The 6,231-nt window shown below is 50.7% G+C and overlaps 1 long non-coding RNA gene across 1 annotated transcript; it reads right to left on the bottom strand.

Moving 5' to 3' along the window:
- Window positions 1–210: 210 nt before the first annotated feature.
- LOC311100968 lies at window positions 211–3,891 on the bottom strand. Its single transcript, XR_014609865.1, has 3 exons — window positions 3,710–3,891; window positions 3,165–3,557; window positions 211–822 (listed from the first exon to the last, which is right to left on the bottom strand). It is a non-coding gene; the product is annotated as an uncharacterized lncRNA (long non-coding RNA).
- Between the last annotated feature and the right edge of the window lie 2,340 nt (window positions 3,892–6,231).

Genomic DNA, 6,231 nt, shown 5'->3' with positions numbered 1-6,231 from the left:
CACAGTATGAGTCATAATACCCATAAAGCCGTAAAAACCGAGAAATGGTTCAAATATTTTTTTCACCATTTATTTTTCCAGCAGGGATTTTAGAACTACTTCATATAAGGTCTGTGTTTTGTTTAGGCTTACCCTGCCATGACGTTTTGATAACTGCTGTCATGCGTCTGTGTGTAGCGGTAGGTTGGAATCAGGCGCAGGACACAGAACTATAAAAACGAAGTTCTTTACTGGAACAAAATAGCAGAGCAAATCCTCCACGCAGGGAAGAGCAAATACCGGCTCACCAAAAGACAGCAAAACAACGGACAATCACGCACAACACCATGAGGGAACCAGAGGGTAAAATAGGGAAACAAATTAACATAATGGGTAACAGGTGTGATCAATACAGACAAGACAAGTGTAACACAGAAAACATTGATCGGTGGCAGCTAGTACTCCGGTGACGATGAACGCCGAAGCCTGCCCGAGCAAGGAGGAGGGGCAGCCTCGGCTGAATTCGTGACAGTACCCCCCCCCCCTTGAGCCGTGCGCCGACACCGGCCTCTGGGACGGCCAGGAGAACGCGGAGCAGGGCGAGTCGGATGACAACGATGGAACTCCCTCAACAGGGAGGGATCGAGGATGTCCCTCCTGGGAACCCAGCTCCGTTCCTCCGGACCGTACCCCTCCAACTCCACGAGATTCTGCAGGCCCCCCACCCGACATCTCGAATCCAGAATGGAACGGACCAAGTACGCCGGTGCCCCCTCGATGTCCAATGGGGGCGGAGGAACCTCCCGCACCTCAGACTCCTGGAGTGGACCAGCTACCACCGGCCTGAGGAGAGACACATGGAACGAGGGGTTAATACGGTAATCAGGGGGAGCTGTAACCGTTCAACCTCTTCAGGACTTTAAAGGGCCCCACAAACCGCCGACCCAGCTTCCGGCAGGGCAGGCGAAGGGGCAGGTTTCGGGTCGAGAGCCAGACCCGGTCCCCCGGTGCATACACCGGAGCCTCACTGCGATGGCGGTCGGCACTCGCCTTCTGTTGCCTGATAGCCCTTTGCAGGCGTACATGGGCAGCATTCCAGGTCTCCGCAGAGCGCCAAAACCATTCATCCACCGCAGGTGCCTCGATCTGGCTCTGATGCCATGGTGCCAGGACGGGCTGATAACCTAGTACACACTGAAAGGGGGACAGGTCAGTGGAGGAGTGGCGGAGGGAATTTTGTGCCATCTCTGCCCAGGGGATGTAAACTGACCAATCCCCCGGCCGGTCCTGGCAATATGACCTCAGAAACCTACCCACATCCTGATTTACTCTCTCCACCTGCCCATTACTCTCGGGTTGAAACCCTGAGGTCAGGCTGATCGAAACCCCCAGATGGTCCATGAACGCCTTCCAGACCCTTGATGTGAACTGGGGACCCCGATCAGACACTATATCCTCAGGTACCCCGTAGTGCTGGAAGACATGTGTAAACAGGGCCTCCGCAGTCTGTAGGGCTGTAGGGCTGTAGAGAGACCGGGCAAAGGAATGAGACGACAGGACTTAGAAAACCGATCCACAACGACTAGGATCGTGGTATTCCCTTGTGACGGGGGGAGGTCCGTAACAAAGTCCACCGATAGGTGTGACCACGGCCGTTGTGGAACGGGAGAGGTTGTAATTTCCCTCTGGGCAGGTGTCTAGGTGCCTTGCACTGGGCGCACACCGAACAGGAGGAAACATAAACCCTCACGTCCTGAGATAAGGTAGGCCCCCAATACTTCCCACTAAGACAGCGCACTGTCCGACCGATGCCAGGATGACCAGAAGAGGGTGACGTGTGAGCCCAATAGATCAATCGATCGCGAACATAAGACAGAATGTACACACGACCCACTGGTAACGCCCGCTCGATGTCCGCGTCAACCTCCCATACCACCGGTGCCACCAGACAAGAAGCCGGAAGTATGGGAGTGGGCTCCCTGGACCGCTCCTCTGTGTCATACAGCCGGGACAGAGCGTCTGCCTTAGCATTCTGGGAACCTGGTCTGTAGGATAGGGTGAAATCAAAACGCGTGAAATACATGGCCCACCTTGCCTGGCGAGGGTTCAGTCTCCTCACCGCCCGTATGTACTCCAAATTGCGGTGGCCAGTCCAAATGAGAAAAGGGTATTTTGCCCCCTCAAGCCAATGTATCCACGCCTTTAGAGCCTTCACAACAGCTCCCGGTCCCCCACATCATTGTTTTGCTCCGCCGGGCTGAGCTTCTTTGAGAAGAAAGCACAGGGGCGGAGCTTTGTGGATGCCGTCTTCCACTCATCCCCTTCCCGGATACGCACCAGATTGTACGCACTCCTGAGATCCAATTTGGTGAAGAAGCGCGCCCTGTGCAATGACTCCGTCACACTAGCAATGAGAGGTAGTATCTGATTGAGACCTCGATAGTCAATGCACAGGCGTAAACCTCCATCCTTCTTCTTCACAAAAAATTAACTTGAGGAGGCAGGGGAAGTGGAGTGCCGAATGTATCCCTGTCCCAGAGATTCGGAGACATATGTTTCCATAGCTGCTGTCTCCTCCTGTGACAGAGGATACACGTGACTCCGAGGAAGTGCAACACCCTCCCGGAGATTTATCGCACAATCCCCCTGTCGATGGGGTGGTAATTGAGTCGCCTTCCTTTTACAGAAGGCGAGAGCCAAATCGGCATATTCGGGGGGAATGTGCATCGTGGAGACCTGGTTTGGACTCTCCACCGTAGTTGCACCTACGGAAACACCTACACACCTCCCCGAGCACTGACGTGACCATCCCTTGAGAGCCCTCTGTTGCCACGAAACATTGGGGTCATGAGTGGCTAACCAGGGAAGCCCCAGCACCACGGGAAACGCAGGAGAATCGATCAGGAAGAGACTGATTCTCTCCTGTGTTTCCATCCGGAGTGGAGCTGGAACCTCCCTAATCAGGCCCGACCCTAAAGGGCGACTATCTAAGGCATGTATGGGGAAGGGCAGATCAACAGGCACAATAGGGATCCCTAATCTACGTGCAAACAGACGGTCTATAGAATTCCCAGCTGCGCCGGAATATACGAGTGCCTTATACTGGGAATGTAGGGAAAACTCAGGAAATCTTACACACACACGTGAGCAACAGGGAGCTCTGGGTGAGTTGGGTGCTTACTCACCTGGGATGGTCCACCAGGGCCCTGCCTGCTGCCTCGACTCCCTGAGGACCCTTTCCAGCACCGACCAGCAGTGTGTCCTCTGCGGCCACAGTTGGTGCAGGAAACAGTCCCCTTACCGGTCCCCCTTACATCAGCACCTCCAAGCTCCATGGGTGTAGGTTCGGAAGTGCTGGGGGATGGACTGGACGGACCCTGATCCGGACGTCCGCGTGTGGCCAACAGGTTATACAGCCGGATAGATAAGTCTATCAGCTGGTCCAGGTTAAGAGTGGTGTCCCTGCAGGCCAGCTCCCGACGAACGTCCTCCCGTAGGCTGCATCGGTAGTGGTCTATCAGGGCCCTCTCATTCCCGCGCTGTTTTATCACATATTAGGCAGAAGAGGAAGATTCAGACTGTTGATTGGGAAACAAGGACAAACAATGAGACATGAGGATTGGGTTTTGAGGGACCACTTGTCACATTGTCCAAGGTGGGTTTGTGTTATGATAAACAATGCATTTTCTGTCCAGATAAAGATGGTGATACAGCATTGAAAAAGACCTACCAGTGCATCCCTCAGACCATCCGGTGCATGGACATCCTGTGCCAGTGTGATGACATCCTGTACCAGTGTGATCCGAGCGCAAGCGTCCAGTTGTAGAGACTACAGCAGATCGAGCCTGTGGACAGACAGTTCAGTAACTCATCAAATGTGATACAACAATGAATTTGTATATTTATCTGTGCAGTATGTTTGTCATGTTTGTGTATGGTTCTCATGATTTAAGATTGGGTGTTGAGGGACCACTTGTCGCATTGTCCAAGGTGTGTTTGTGTTATGATAAACAATGCGTTTCTGTCCAGATAAAGATGGTGATACAGCATTGAAAAAGACCCACCACTGACCAAATGTCTCTTTGTTTTCCAGTCCAACAGTAGTGCATCCTTCAGACCATCCGGTGCATGGACATCCTAGGCCAGTGTGATCCGAGCGCAAGTGTCCAGTTATACTAGGCGGTGTCAGAGGAAGGCCCCAACATGGTCAAAGACTCCAGTTACCCGTCATGGACTGTTCTCTTTGCTACCGCACTGCAAGCGGGACCGGAGCGCCAAGTCTAGGTCCAAAAGGCTCCTTAACAGCTTCTACCCCCAAGCCATAAGACTGCTGAACAATTAATCAAATGGCCACCCGGACTAATTGTATTGACACCCCCCCCCCCTTTGTTTTTACACTGCTGCTACTAGCTGTTTATTATCAATCAATCAATTTTTATTTATAAAGCCCTTTTTACATCAGCAGATGTCACAAAGTGCTATACAGAAACCCAGCCTAAAAGCCCAAACAGCAAGCAATGCAGATGTAGAAGCACGGTGGCTAGGAAAAACTCCCTAGAAAGGCAGAAACCTAGGAAGAAACCTAGAGAGGAACCAGGCTCTGAGAGGTGGCCAGTCCCCTTTTGGCTGTGCCGGGTGGAGATTATAACAGTACATGGCCATTAAGGCCAGATTTTTCTCCAAGATGTTCAAACGTTCATAGATGACCAGCAGGGTCAAATAATAATCACAGTGGTTGCAACAGGTCAGTACATCAGGAGTAAATGTCACTTGGCTTTTCATAGCCGGGCATTTAGAGGTTGAAATAGCAGGTGCGGTAGAGAGAGAGTTGAAAACAACAGGTCTGGGACAAGGTAGCACGTCCAGTGAACAGGTCAGGGTTCCATAGCCACAGGCAGAAGAGTTGAAACTGGAGAAGCAGCACGACCAGGTGGACTGGGGACAGCAAGGAGTCATCAGGCCAGGTAGTCCTGAGGCATGGTCCTAGGGCTCAGGTCCTCCGGGAGGGGAGGGAGAGAGGGAGAGAGAGAGTATTAGAGGGAGCATACTCAAATTCACACAGGACACCGCATAAGACAGGAGAATAACACCAGATATAACAGACTGACCCTAGCCCCCCGGCACATAGACTATTGCAGCATAGATACTGTAGGCTGAGATGGGGTCGGGAGACACTGTGGCCCCGTCCGACGATACGATAAGGTGTATTTTTATCTGTTTTTACCTGTTCTTGCATCAGTTACCTGATGTGGAATAGAGTTCCATGTAGTCATGGCTCTATGTAGTACTGTGCACCTCCCATAGTCTGTTCTGGACTTGGGGACTGTGAAGAGACCTCTGGTGGCATGTCTTGTGGGGTATGCATTGGTGTCCGAGCTGTGTGCTAGTAGTTTAAACAGACAGCTCGGTACATTCAGCTTGTCAACACCTCTTACAAAAACAAGTAGTAAAGAAGTCAATCTCTCCTCCACTTTGAGCCAGGAGAGATTCACATGCATGTCATTAATGTTAGCTCTCCGTGTACATCTAAGGGCCAGCCTTGCTGCCCTGTTCTGAGCCAACTGCAATTTTCCCAAGTCCCTCTTTGTGGCACCTGACCACACTACTGAACAGTAGTCTAGGTGCGACAAAACTAGGGCCTGTAGGACCTGCCTTGTTGATAGTGTTGTTAAGAAGGCAGTGCAGCGCTTTATTATGGACAGACTTCTCTCCATCTTAGCTACTGTTGTATCAATATGTTTGATCACGATGTGAAAAATGAATGGCAGAAAAACGATTGGAACAATTTCCGTATTTTACCGCTAGGTGTTATGGATATTATGACACGCCCACTGTGGCGGACTATAAAATCAAAAAGATTGAAAGCCTGGAAAAATATATATATCTACACCCCCCCCCCAAAAAAAGCTGTGGATTTTTGTCAATCCTCCCCTGATTCGGGATACAGCATTATCATAGTCATTGCACGCTTTGTGTAAGGGCTATTGTAGATTTATATGTTTTAAATTTATTATTAAGGTGTGGATTGTTCTCCATCCACCCATGTTCAGAATATACTGTACCATCTTCATAGTCATGGCATGCTTGGGTCAATAGCTTTTGACGAGAGAAAACCGAATATCCATTCGAATATCAAATATAAAACACATTTTACCGTGGTAAATAACCTTGTGTATTTGTGTACGGTACTTACGGTTTATATTGGCTCGCTGCCAGCTGTACAAGAAGGGGTGTAGCCAGAAATACTTTGTG

Source organism: Coregonus lavaretus (genome assembly GCF_964263955.1).
Source record: "Coregonus lavaretus genome assembly, chromosome: 25".
NCBI lineage: Eukaryota > Metazoa > Chordata > Actinopteri > Salmoniformes > Salmonidae > Coregonus > Coregonus lavaretus.
This window is presented reverse-complemented; position numbering and strand designations above follow the sequence as displayed.